This window comes from Bubalus kerabau, chromosome 5 (assembly GCF_029407905.1).
Source record: "Bubalus kerabau isolate K-KA32 ecotype Philippines breed swamp buffalo chromosome 5, PCC_UOA_SB_1v2, whole genome shotgun sequence".
In the NCBI taxonomy this organism is placed as follows: domain Eukaryota; kingdom Metazoa; phylum Chordata; class Mammalia; order Artiodactyla; family Bovidae; genus Bubalus; species Bubalus kerabau.
The window spans coordinates 43,608,334-43,622,401 of NC_073628.1; the positions used below are offsets into that span (position 1 = coordinate 43,608,334).

Here is a 14,068-nt window from a genome sequence, read left to right on the forward strand (position 1 = left end):
TGGAATATATGAATAAATTAATGAAACTATTTTTAAAGCACTCCATTTCACCACAGTAATAAATATATAGAACAGGAAGAGCACATAATCTGGAAACCTGGTTTTACGTCTATAATTCACTTATTAGTAATATTGTGATCTTGGCCATGTTAACATTTCTTAGCTTCTAGGTCCAGGAGTATCACCTATGTTTTTTGAGTGCTACAGATACAGAAGTTTTCATCGAATACTTGCTACCCTAAGGAAGATATGTTTTTCTTGAGCTTTGAAAACATATATACACACACAGACTGATTATATAGACTGTCAAAACTCATAAAAACACAAATGGACCGTGTGGCTTAAAAGGGCGTGCTGTAATTCTCTGAGAATGTTTGAATGATCCTAGAAGCAATTAAACTCCTACCTCACACCATATACAAAAATGAACTCAAATAGTTCAAAGTTGAAAATGTCTTAGAAAAAAACATAGGTGTAAAATTCGTGACCTTGAATTAAGCTATGGTTTCTTAGCTATGGCACCAAAAGCACAAACAACAAAGAAAAAATAGAAAAAAATGGACTTCATCAATTAAAACCTTTGTGCTTCATAAATGTCATCAGGAAAGTGAGAAGACAACACACAAAATGGGAGAAAATATTTGCAAATCATATATCTGATAAGAGAAAAATAACATATATACAGAAAACTATTATCAGAATATACAAAGATCAAACTCAACCAGAAATTCAAGAAGAAAATGACAATTCAAATAGCAATGGGCCAAAGATTTATATGCACAGTTCTCCAAAGAAGATATATACACACATCAATTACAACACATTCCACTGTAGAGAACTTGTCGACACAGTCACACTTACTGCTAGAAGACTGGGAAACTTAGCCCTTGATAGAGAAGCTACAGCTGCCTATAATAAAAGGAGGAACACAGATTTTTGGTGGAAGTCTACCCATGTTGGTCTCAGTAGCAATTGTCGGTCATATTATTCCATCATTTGAGGCAGAAGGTATATAATGCCTTAAGAATCGTTTCAATCTCAAGGTCACTTCAGTTCAGTGAGGCTGACCTTTGGTGTCTCAGTGTTCAGGTTGTTATTCTATCCTTGCAGCCCAGAACTCTCCTCATCCAAGGCACGTAGTCTGGTGACACCGGGTTTCCTTTAATCCCATGTGGAATATGTAAACTCAGAACAAGAAAAATATGTGCTTTGTGTCATTTGTACATAAGTCATTTCCCCTCTTGGCATCCCAGAGGCTAATGAATGAGACTTTTTCATCCTCTCTAAATAGTCTTCATGCTTCATGAGCTGTCGTGAAAAGGAATGACATGCTCTGAATCCATTTGATGTAGGTGCATGCAGATTGAATGTCTTGTCATTAATTATACTTTTTGATTTGTGGTAACCCACGTGATAATACCATTTCCCTTTTATTCTAGAAAGAAAAACTTGGAAGAAAAAAAGCAATGCAAAGACTCCCAGCCCAGTTTGGTTACATTTGGATTAGTTAGCTATGTGCTGATGCCAGTAACAAAAGACTGACCCAAATCCCAAGGCAGGCAAGCACTCAGAAAGTTATTTTATTTTCAGAGTGAGGTGATCTCAACCTTATTTGAGTCCTACCCTGCCAAGTAATAAATCTGATTTTCTAAAGTCAACAAAAAGATAATACAGTGGCAAAGCCCTTTGCAGCTTTGCAAATAGCTCTCATATCTTTTGTTGCAGCGCAGCAGAACATCTAATATGCATTTAGTGAGTACCTACTATGTCCAAGACACTGTCTCAGGCATTGGGTTTTTATTTCCCTTTATTTATGAAGAAATTGAGATTCAGACATGCAAAGTGGTTTGCCCAAGGTCACAGCCAGTGGGATTAAAACCTACTTTTCTTAACTCTGGCTCTCTTAAATTAACAATAGGCTATAAGAGCAACTGTAGATTACTTACCTGGTGCAGGCGAGGTAGTAGAAATTTTATATACCGTATCTCATCTAACCTTCTCATCAACTGTGAATAGGTATTGTTTTCCTCATTCCATAGATGAAGAAATTAAGGCTCAGAGAAATAAGGAGCATTTCTTACCTGAAGCCCAACACCTGTAAGTGGCAAAGCTAGCATCTACACGTAGCTCCATCTACGGGAGACCTCCTTTGCCTGTACTACTCTTCCTCTCTGCTGATTGGCTGTGGCCTCTTCCTCTCTGCTGATTGGCTGTGGCCGTGAGACTCTGCTGGGGGCCACAGCTGATTGGCGGATACACACCGGAAACCAGCGCGGCTTTCCTAAGCCCAGGGCGCTGTGCGTCAATTCCCCCGAGGCACGCTTCAAGACACAGTTCTACTGCAGTGTCAGTTGCCGCCAAGGTCCTTGCCTATTCAAGCTGGGTCCCTAACCTCTGTTTGGTTCTAAATATTAGGTTCTAAAATCACTTGATGACTGCCCCCGTCCCCTGCCCTAATAACCAGGAGGGGTAACTACTTCATGCTTCTCTTGTTTATGCCAGCTTGTATTTCTGGAGATAAGTCTTCGGTTCAATGCTCCCTGGCCAGGATCAGCAACATAATTTTCAAGGCCCGGTGCAAAATTAAAATATAGGGTCTCATGTTTAAAACTTCTTAAGAATATCAAGACAGCAACAGCAAAGCACTTAGGTAAGCATGGGGCCCTTCTGGGGGTGGGACCCCATGCAACCCGACAGCTCACACGCCCATGAAGTCAGTCCGGGTCCTGCAGGCTTTATTGAAATCTTTAGAATGACCTAGTTTTTCACCACAGATTCTCCCTCTGTTTTTGCAACGCATCTATCTCCCTGCTCTAACCTAGTACAGGCTTGCCTTGACCATGGCTGTTAGGACTTCTTGTTGTTCAGTTGCTCAGTCATGTCTGACTGTTTTGCGACCCCATGGACTGTACCACACCAGGCTTCTGCCCTTCACTATTTCCTGGAGCTTGCTTAAACTCATGTCCATTGAACCAGTGTTGCCATCCAACCATCTCATTCTTTGTTGTCCCCTTCTCCTCCTGCCCTCAATTTTCCCCAGCCTCAGGGTCTTTTTTGATGAATTAGCTCTTAGCATCAGGTGGTTAAAGTATTGGAGCTTCAGCTTCAGCATCAGTCCTTCCAATGAATATTCAGGGTTGATTTACTTTAGGATTGATATTGGTTTGATCTCCTTGCTGTTCAAGAGACCCTCAAGAGTCTTCTCCAGCACCGCAATTTGAAAGCATCAGTTCTTCAATGCTCAAGCCTTTTTCATTGTTCAACTCTCACATCCGTGCATAACTACTGGAAAAACCAGTTTGACAATACTTGTCAACAAAGTAATGCCTCTGCTTTTTAACATGCTGTCTAGGTTTGTCATAGCCTTTTTTCTAAGGAGCAAGGTTCTTTTAATTTCATGGCTGCAGTCACCATCCACAGTGATTTTGCAGCTCAAGAAAAGAGTCTGTCGCTGTTTCCATTGTTACCCCATTTATTTGCCATGAAATGATGGGACCGGATGCTATGGTCTTCATTTTAGGACTCGGTCTCCATTTATTGACCCTTTCCCTCATTTGTCCCAACCCCCACCCTCCCCAACCTCGAGTAACCTACCCCACTCTCCAGACCCGCCCTCACACTCGGACATTCTCAGGAACACAGCTCACCCATTCAATGTTCCAGTCAATGACTATGCAATGTGTACAGATAGGGAACTGATGGAGAGAGAAAGAAGGCTGTGCATGTTTGGCAAGGTATTTGTTTATAACAATCTCTGGCATCTGGAGTAGTTTTTGCTTTTTATTAAATATATCTCTGTACTCTGAAGTTGACTCTCAACTTGGCCTGAGCTTCTCGAGGGAAATTTTGGGCGTTTTGCCAAACGACAACACAGAGCTTCATATTTATGTTATACAAGCCAGCACTGTCCTCACGGACAACTTCCTTCCTTTGCCCGAGCAATTTTCAAAAACACAGATCACAGCCTTATTCAGTACAGTAAACCACACCCTCCACCCTTTTAAAGTTATTGACAACAGCAAGGCAAGAACATGGAAGTCATATCCAAATGGAAAACACTGGCTCCAGCGCATCCTGTTGTGAAATCCTCAAGCATCGGGTTCCAGCACTGACAACAAGGGAGAAATGAACCAACATCAAGAGGGGAAACAGAAAGCGACTCCAAATGGAGAAAGACAAAAGGGGGAGGAGTTCAGAAGGCCCCATAGGCCAGAATGTCCTGTGGTACCCAAGACTCCGGCTCTTCTAAATCACTTCCGGCGGATAATAGCGATAATTTTTGGGGTATTTACCATGGGCCTGGCATGGCTGGATTACATGTCATATTTATCTGGTCTTCCTAACAACCGTGGGCTTCCCTGGTGGCTCAGATGGTAAAGAATCTGCCTGCGATGCAGGAGACCTGGGTCCAATCCCTGGGTCAGGAAGATCCCCTGGAGAGGGGAATGGCTACCCACTCCAGTATTCTTGGGTGGGAAATCCCATGGATGGAGGAGCCTGGAGGGCTACAGTCCATGGGGTCATACAGAGTTGGACACAACTGAGCAACTAACACTTTCAGTTTTCACTTAACAACCCCAGGAAGTAGGTATTATTCCCCTCATTTTATAGACAAGGAAAACTAAGGTTCAGAGGAGAAGGAAGCCTTGCCCAGAGTCATGTGTCTTGGAAGTGGCTCGGTTGAGTGTATGATCCTCTGTGGGTCAGGAACCTTCCCTCATCTATTCTCTCACTTCCGGCTGACTGACTGCACCCATGATAGGTGATGGCATGAGGCTGGACGTCTGAGACAAGAGCAGCTAATTCATGGGACGGCCAGCAGCCTATGACTTGTGCAGCCAGGCTCAGAAATGCGATCTGGGCCCATCGGGCTCCTCTCTTAGATTTTAGAGTCTAGAAAATTACAGCCACCAAGTCATGGAAGCTGAGCTGAAGGCTGGAAAGATGCACTTAATATAGGAGCAGCCATTCTGGGTCACATGTTAACAAAAGTGAGGAGAACTACAGGCAGAGGGAGGGGAAAACAGCATGGATGCACAGAAAGAAGAAGAGATGTCAAATGTCAAGAGAAAGTTAGTATAAAATCAGAGAGAGACACAGAGATGGAGAGATCAGGGCGGGGACACAGGGTCAAAGGGAAGAGAGCCAGGGTTAGCCTCTCGGGTTCCTGCCAAAGCCCCGACTTTAGGCCCCAGGAGTCTTGGCTGCGTTATGGTGCCCAACTTGGGTTCCTGTGATGTCTCTGGGACCCCACGACAATCCTTTCTACCTCAGGAGAGTGGGCCTCCATGGCAACCCCCTGCCAAAGTTCTGACTTCAACAGCCTGACTGCAAAGCTGTGCTTACTCTACGTGACTGCATGCCCCACCCCCTTATTCACGATAAGGGCGCCACTCACCGTGTGCCCCAGGGACAGCTGAGAAGCCAAAGGTCCCCTGGGCCGAGCTCCATGAATCTCTTACTTTTCTTAACCTTCCATGGCCACCATCCCTGAGTAAAGACCGGGTCTCTGCCTCTGGGCCACTCCCCAGCAGTCCCAGCTTCCCCTCCAGGGTCACTCTTCAGGCCTCCTGTTGCCATGGTTACAGCCACCATCCTCTCAGGTCCCTGACCTGGAGCTCAAGGGGCACCAAAGCAGATGGTTAGCCTTGAACTGGCCTCCTCACTTTCCTCTATGTCCCCTCCTCCCCCAACACCCAGATGTAGGCTTTGTAGAGTCTAGAGATTAATCTGGATAGTGAGTAAACAAAAGCATAAATAGTTGAGTCAAGAGGTTAAGATGTGAGCAGACCCTGGCTTCAGGTCTGGATCCTCCTCCTAATGGCTGGGTCACCTTGGGCAAGCTGTTGATCTGAGTCCTGGGTGACGTGGATGTCTGTAGAATGATAGGGAAGGTGATGAGCTGAGGCCCCTTCCAGCTCTGACTTTCAAAAATCCCAACGTAGATGCCATTCCCTGTGTATGGTGTTTAGAGAAGGTCACCCTGTCTGGATCCTTTCTGGAATTTGTGCTTAATCATCATACCATTTTGGCTGCAAATATCAAAAAGGCTCTTCCTAGGTGGCACGGTGGTAAGGAATCCATCAGCCAATGTAGGAGACATGGGCTCGATCCCTGGGTGGGAAAGATCCCCTGGAAAAGGAAATGGCAACCCACTCTGGTCTTCTTGCCTGAGAAATCCCACGGACAGAGGAGCCTGGTGGGCATGGTCCATGGGGTCAAGAAGAGTCAGACACGACTGAGCACAGCCCATAGCACATCAAAAGGGCACATACAGAGGGGCTGAGCAGACTACAGGAAAGGACCCACCTTCGCAGGAAAGATACGGAAACAAACTAGCTGAGGGTTCAAGCAAGAAGGAAGTTCTCACACCTGAGAGAAGCCTGGTCACACCAACGGCCCCAGGAACTTGCGGGCAACTGTGTGAACAGCAGAGGTGCAAGGGCGTGTGCATTGCTGAATTAGCAAATTTCTAAGGCATCTATCACAGCAGGCCCGCTTGCAGGCTTTATTTAGGTAAAACTCCCATTGAGCCTCAGCTCTCAGGGCTCAGTCTGACTCAGAGCTTCAGAATCTTGGCCTGCAGTGCGATGAGTCATGGTGATGAAATTTCAAGAGAAAAGGACATTCTTAAAATTAGCTTTGAGACAGCAACTGGACGTACTTTTGCTCTGGAAGTGCCGTTCCCAGGTTATTTCAGTTGGTGTCCTCTTTAAAGGGACTCAGATGGCTGGGTTTGCCTCTGGTTCCCTAACCCTCGGGCCCCTCAGAGGCCCAGTACTCCAGACCCTCCCCGTGCAGTTTCTTTCCAGGAAGCAAGTGCAGGCCCCGGGCACAGACCCTCAGGCCTGCTCTGACCCTCGCACTTCCGGCTGTGGTGGTTCCAAGAGGGGCTGGAGCTCTCAGAGGAGCCGAAGGCGAGGATGGGGCTGGCTTGGCTTGACCACCCCCAGTGCTAGAAGTTCCACCGCCGAACACAGATGGGGTGTGGGGGTCTCTGCTCACCCCATCTCACGAGCCCTCTGACTCTGCACAGGCCTCCTTGGCGCCTTTTGACCCGGCCTCCTCCCAGGGCAGGAAATCAAAGCCGATGCTGACTTTGCAGTCGGAATATTTCCATGAGCAATGAGATGTGGATGAACAATTTCTCCACTGTTCCCTGTACAACAGAGGGTTCTGTTGAAATTGGGCAGGAGTGGCTCAGCTCCCATCCTTGATTTCCCCGGATGGAGAGCTGGCCCTCTTCATCTCCATCTCTCCTCAGGGACATGCTGTCTTATGGGGACAATTGGGATTGCCCTCAAAAGTACAAATGGGCACAGAGTTACTGGGTCTTCAGGGAACCTGGTAGGAGCTGTAAGTAGAAACAATGGGCACAGCCCAGCTGATGAGCTCTGAGAAGGTCCCAAAGGTCTAAATAAACACATCTCCCTTTTGCCATCCTTACACTCATTTAATCATTCACTTAACAAGAACTGAGGGCAAACCAACCATACAGCATCATGATGCTATTTTACAGGAACTACTGCCGTGAAGAAGATACGGCTGCTGCCCACAAAGAATTCACCTTTTTAGATGGTTGTTGTTTGAATTGCTAAGTCATGTCCAACTCTTCATGACTCCATAGACTCTAGTCCACCAGGCTCCTCTACCCTTGGGATTTCCCAGGCAAGAATACTGGAGTGGGTTCCATTTTCTTCTCCAGGGGATCTTCCCAAGCCAGGGATCGAACCTGCATCTTCTGCTTAGCAGGCAGATTCTTCACCTCTGAGCCACCTGGAAAGCCCCATTTATATGGTGGATACTGGTAAACAGGGCAGGGCAGTGTGCACTCACAGAGGCTTCTACAAAATATGATGAGATACAGAGAGAAGAAATGGAAGGTACAGATGAGGGCAGGCTCTGAGAGAAAGGTGAAGGTGTTTATCATTAATTAAGAAAATTAAAAAAAAAATTCTTCAAGCCAGTCTTCAGCAATAGATGAACCGTGAAATTCCAGATGTTCAAGCTGGATTTAGAAAAGGCAGAGGAACCAGAGATCAAATTGCCAACATCCGCTGGATCATCAAAAAAGGAAGAGAGTTCCAGAAAAACATCTATTTCTGCTTTACTGACTACACCAAAGCCTTTGACTGTGTGGATCACAACAAACTGTGGAAAATTCTGAAAGAGATGGGAATAGCAGACAACTTGACCTGCCTCTTGAGAAACCTGTATGCAGGTCAGGAAGCAACAGTTAGAACTGGACATGGAACAACAGACTGGTTCCAAATAGGAAAAGGAGTACATTAAGGCTGTGTATTATCACCATGTTTATTTAACTTATATGCAGAGTACATCATGCGAAATGCCAGGCTGGAAGAAGCACAAGCTAGAATCAAGATTGCCGAGAGAAATATCAATAACCTCATATATGCAGATGACACCACCCTTATGGCAGAAAGTGAAGAACTAAAGAGCCTCTTGATGAAAGTGAAGGAGGAGAGGGAAAAAGTTGGCTTAAAGCTCAACATTCAGAAAACAAAGATCATGGCATCTGGTCCCATCACTTCATGGCAAATAGATGGGGAAACAGTGGAAACAGTGGCAGACTTTATTTTTTGGGGCTCCAAAATCACTGCAGATGGTGACTGCAGCCATAAAATAAAAAGATGCTTCCTCCTTGGAAGAAAAGTTATGACCAACCTAGACAGCATATTAAAAAGCAGAGACATTACTTTGCCAACAAAGGTCCATCTAGTCAAAGCTATGGTTTTTCCAGTAGTCATGTATCAATGTGAGAGTTGGAATATAAAGAAAGCTGAGTGCCAAAGAATTGATGCTTTTGAACTGAGGTGTTGGATAAGACTCTTGAGAATCTCTTGGACTGCAAGGAGATCCAACCAGCCTATCCTAAAGGAAATCAGTCCTGAATGTTTATTGGAAGGACAGATGCTGACGCTGAAACTCCAATACTTTGGCCACATGATGGGAAGAGCTGACTCATTTGAAAAGACCCTGATGCTGGGAAAGATTGAAAGTGGGAGGAGAAGGGGATGACAGAGGATGAGATAGTTGGATGGCATCACGGACTCAATGGACATGAGTTTAAGTAAACTCCGGGAGCTGGCGATGGACAGGGAGGCCTGGCGCGCTGCCGTACATGGGGTCGCAGAGTCGGACATGACTGAGCGACTGAACTGAACTGAACTAGTATGGTTTGTGTAACTAGTCTGTTGGACAAACATGACTTGTAGCACGTTAGAAATGCAACTTTTTGGCTGACTCCTCCTGTCCTGGTTTTTCCCCATTCCTCCCTCTCTCTCTCTCTCTTTCTCTCTCTCTGCTGTTTGAAGTCAAAGCCATGAGCAAGAGGAAAGGTAAAGAGATTGGAGAGCTTTGATTTGGCCAAAGGAAGAATCCCTGGTTGGACCAGGGCAGGACTCGTCTCTTGGGGTCATGCCATGGATGCTCCCAAGACCCCTTTCAGAGGCCTCCATCCTACAGTTTCCTTGACTTTGACAAATGCAACTCCATTCCTGGAGCCACTTGAGGCACTGGGACCTGCACATCTCACCTTTCTGCCCTATTCCCTCCTCCCTCAGGCACTCTCAGACAAGATCTAAGGGGACCTAATCACACACTTATTTTTTGGCATGACCCACATCTCATGGGCAGGAAACAGTTGCATCCTTTACCCTGAAAAACTCTGCGGGTGCAGTCTAAGCCCCTCCAGCACTCTATCCTGCCTCTTGCATCTATGTCGAAAGTAACCCCTCCTTCATTCTCTACCTCTTGGGAGGAGCCAGGTGCTAGTCACAGTTGGCTAGGTCACCAGTGCCTGTGTCTCCCTACTGCAAAAAATAGCTCTCTGCATTCTCTGGCAGCATCTGCACGCTCCCCTGAAAGAGGAGTCTCCTTCCCTCAAAGGAATCTCTTCTCTCACCCTCTCCCCTCTCCACCCTCTCTGACCCTTTCCCCTATCTTTTATGTGGATGAAGAATAAAGACACATGAGCCCTTCCCCTTGAAAATCTGCATCTTGGGGTATGCTGTTATACTCATTGTTGGATCCTGATTTCATCTTATGAAGTCTCAGTGGCAAGAATCCCATTTCAATGTCTTGTTAATGTCCCATCATTGTAGCAGCCCATCTGGACATGGCATCTCCCAGGATGCTCAGCCAAGCTATGGTCTGCTTGGATGCAGAAGTAGGGGACCTCTCAAAGATCCAGTTACTTTCAAGAGGCTCCTCATTGGCTGATTTCCTTATTCACAACCCAGGTGAGTTTTTTCCATCCCAGAGTTTACCTGGAGGACTTCAGGGTGGGGTTTAAAACAGGAAGCTACAGACTGAAGTTTTCTGAGCAGTGTAGTTGAGAAAGGATAGGGTTGAAGTGAATCCATGTTTCTTCACACAGAGGATTTCTTCCTCTACAGGGTGTTGTCTTCCTCTGACAGACCACAGCCACAGAAGGCCACCCACGGAGTGGAGGATCCACAGTCAGCGTCTACACAGCAGCAGCAGAAATGGAGGCTGACCTCACTGGTGAGGCCACTTCAGCACCCTTGGTCTTGGCCCATCCATGAGCACCTCTGACAGATTAGAAGATGCTCCCATGAGCAAAAGGAAAGAAGTACAGCCCAGGATCCCTGGATTACCAGCATATCGCTAACCTTCTGTTACCTCCATATAAAGCCAACCCCAGGAGCCCAACAGCCAAACTCTGAGCCCTGAGTAGGATGTGAAAACTGAGTCATAGATTGGTGACTCATCAGTGAGAGACCACACAATGAGTCAGGCAGAGGAGCCCTGGGGACAATAGTTTTAAATCTGAATTCTCTGGACTGCCTCTAGAGAACCACCCTTGAAGGAGAGAAAGCCCCAGAATACATGGGTGGGAAGGCAGGTCCAGACACCAAGGTCCCCTCTGAGAACAATGACACACCTTGGCTTTCTGCATGGCTCTCTGGGAGCCTGGGGTTTTGTGCAATAGATTCTAAAGTTGTTCTGTAATCTCTGCTTCATTTACTGAAAACAAGTTCATCCATGTCCTCACGTTTGCTGCCTGCCCTTGGTGACTCATCACTGTTCATTTCATTATCTGACCCTGGACACAGAAGGACCGTCGGGGGACAGGATGGTGGCACAGAACAGCAGCTGAGGACATAGCCTGACTTATTACACAAACCTGGGTTTGAAACCTGGCATCACATTTGATGGGATCTGGAGCAAGGCACTTGCTTCATTTTCTTTTTCCCATCATTAAAGCAGAAATGATAATGCACTTGAAGGGTTGCATGGAGAAATAAGAGAGATGCTGTTTCTAAATGGCCCAGAGTGTAGTAAGTGAACTGAAGTAAAAGCTCAGTTGCTTCTGACTCTTTGAGATCCCATGGACTGTAGGCCACCAGGCCCCTCTGTCCATGAATTCCCCAGGCAAGAATTCTGGAATGGGTTGCCATTCCCTTCTCCAGGGGATCTTACCAACCCAGGGATCGAACCTGCATCTCTCGCACTGCAGGAAGATTCTTTACTGTCTGAGCCACTAGGGAAGCCTCAGAGTGTAGTAAGTACTCTATAATTGGATAAATATTGTATTGTTTACTAAGGATTTGTGTTTCATTGAGGATTTCTCTTCCTCAGAAATTTGCTATTTGCTTACAAAGTTAGGTAATTATTTATCACTTACTTGGGGGCAAAAAAAAAGAACACTGTGCCAATATATCCCCTCTTCCCCACCACCCTCCAAAAGTCAAATAGCCGGAAGGATCTAAACTAGCTGGAACACACAAACCCTTGAGACAAGGGCCTCATTCAGTCCATTTTGTATCTGCAGGGCCTGGCAAAAAGTTCTTGGGGAGCGGTTCGAGATAAATACAAGGCTGAACAGCGTGTATGTCGACATTGAACATTTTTGGAATTTGTCTCATGCATATCTGGACACATTCATTCATCAAGAACCTCCCTGTAGAGCCTGCACCCCATATTATGTGAGACATGACTTGGCCATCCACATGTGTGCGCATGCTCAGTCACTAAGTCGTGTCCACCTCTCCGCAACCTCACGGGGACTGCAGCCTGCCAGACTCCCCCATCCATGGGATTTTCCAGGCAAATAATACTGGAGTGGATGGCCATTTCCTGACCTGGGGATCCAACCTGAGTCTCTTTGGTCTTCTGCATTGGCCACCACACCACCTGGGAAGCCAGCAATCCACACACAAAATAACAAAAACTAGACGTGCTCAGGTGAGGGGATTCAAGGCCACAGAGTGACTGGGAGGATTCGAATAGTCCTGGAAAACGTTTCGGAGGCAGACTTGGAAGCTAAGACTAGAAAGAACAGGTGGAATCCTACACCAGGCAGGATGAGATGGGGCACCTTGAGAGGGGCAGGGCTAGCTCACGAGGGTGGTGGCAGCCGTTGCCGCGTTCGGCAAGCAGCGCCCAGCACGGATTCATGGATACACGAGCGCTCCAGGGGCTTTTCAGAAATGTCTCGGAGGGGTTTCTGTCAAAGGCTGGTCTTCCGACTTTCTAACAGGTAGAGCCTCAGTGACCTAGAGACTTGGGTTCTTCATGTAAATGTGATTGCCTTGGTAACACGTGGGATGTTTAGATCACGGACCTATAAGATTGGGAACAACCCTCATCAAATAGGTAATCTCTGGCTGTTGCTTTGTTATTAAGGCTTCCTTTGGTTTAGTGGTTCCTCCCTACAATGGAAACTGCTTTCCCAAACGACAGCTTGCTTCTCACACCAGCCACTGGGCAGCTCATCCACCATCTCTTTTTCTGTCCCTTAATCTCAGGGTGATGGGAGGTGTATCCCAGTGAACCTTCCCTCCACCGCCACTGCCCTCTGCACATGGCTTCTGGTTTCCCAGGTAACAGCTGCTATTTAGCCTCAGAGTTGCAGGAGAGACCCTGGGGACTGATTGCAGTGGATTCCGCTGGGTTCACAGTCATTCTCCCTCATGTTTTGCCAACTGGGTTCCACCCAGGCTTTTGGTGAGGGCAGCTGCAAAATATGTGGTGTGGTTACACAGAGTATTCTTTTTTTTCTAATGGGGATATAGTTGTTTTACAATAGTGTGTTGGTTTCTGCTGCACAATACAGTGAATCAGCTCTGTGTATAAATACATCCCCTCCCTCTTGAACCTCCCTCCCACCCATCCCTCTCCCCCATCCCACCTCTCTAGGTCATCCCAGATCATGGAGCTGAGTCCCCTCTACTATACAGCAGGTTCCCACCAGCTGTGTTTTACCCATGGCAGTGTATATGTCAATCCCCATCTCCCAATTCACTTCCCATTCCACATGTCTGTTCTCTATTCCTGCCCTGCAAATAAGACTCATCTGTACCATTTTTCTGGAGAAGGCAATGGCACCCCACTCCAGTACTCTTGCCTGGAAAATCCCATGGACGGAGGAGCCTGGTAGGCTGCAGTCCATGGGGTCGCTAGGAGTCAGACACGACTGAGCGACTTCACTTTCACTTTTCACTTTCATGCATTGGAGAAGGAAATGGCAACCCACTCCAGTGTTCTTGCCTGGAGAATCCCAGGGATCAGGGAGCCTGGTGGGCTGCCGTCTATGGGGTCGCACAGAGTCAGACACAATTGAAGCGACTTAGCAGCAGCAGCAGCAGTACCATTTTTCTAGATTCCACACATATACGTTAATATGTGATATTTTTCTCTTTCTGACTGACTTCAGTCTGTGTGACAGTCTCTAGGTCCATCTACATCCGCCATGAAGATGTCAGGGAGGCAGCATAAAACTGTTGAAATAATGAGTTTGGACCCTGAAAGGTGTGGCTCTGAACCCCAGTTCTGACACTGACCAGCTGTGCAGCGTTGCACAAATCGCTCAGCCTCTCTGAGCCTTAGTGTCATCCTGTGCAAACCAGACTTGGTAACTCTGCCTCACAGGGTTGTTGTGAGCACGAGCGACGGTGCAGATGAGGAACCTGGCACAGAGGGGCTCGGGTAGTCAGTGGCATTAGGGTACCAGGGAGGGAGGCTGATTTCAGAGCCTGCATCTCAGGACTGTGCTTGCAGCCCATCATTCCCAGACTGCCAG

General features: G+C 46.8%; 1 long non-coding RNA gene across 2 annotated transcripts; it reads right to left on the reverse strand.

The window, feature by feature from the left end:
* Nucleotides 1-330: 330 nt before the first annotated feature.
* On the reverse strand, nt 331-2,139 carry LOC129652677 (uncharacterized). 2 transcript variants are annotated; one of them, XR_008714678.1, is made up of 2 exons: nt 1,947-2,139; nt 331-1,185 (listed from the first exon to the last, which is right to left on the reverse strand). It is a non-coding gene; the product is annotated as an uncharacterized LOC129652677 (long non-coding RNA). The 2 variants fall into 2 exon arrangements; XR_008714677.1 differs by having other exon boundaries at nt 331-1,308.
* Nucleotides 2,140-14,068: the final 11,929 nt, after the last annotated feature.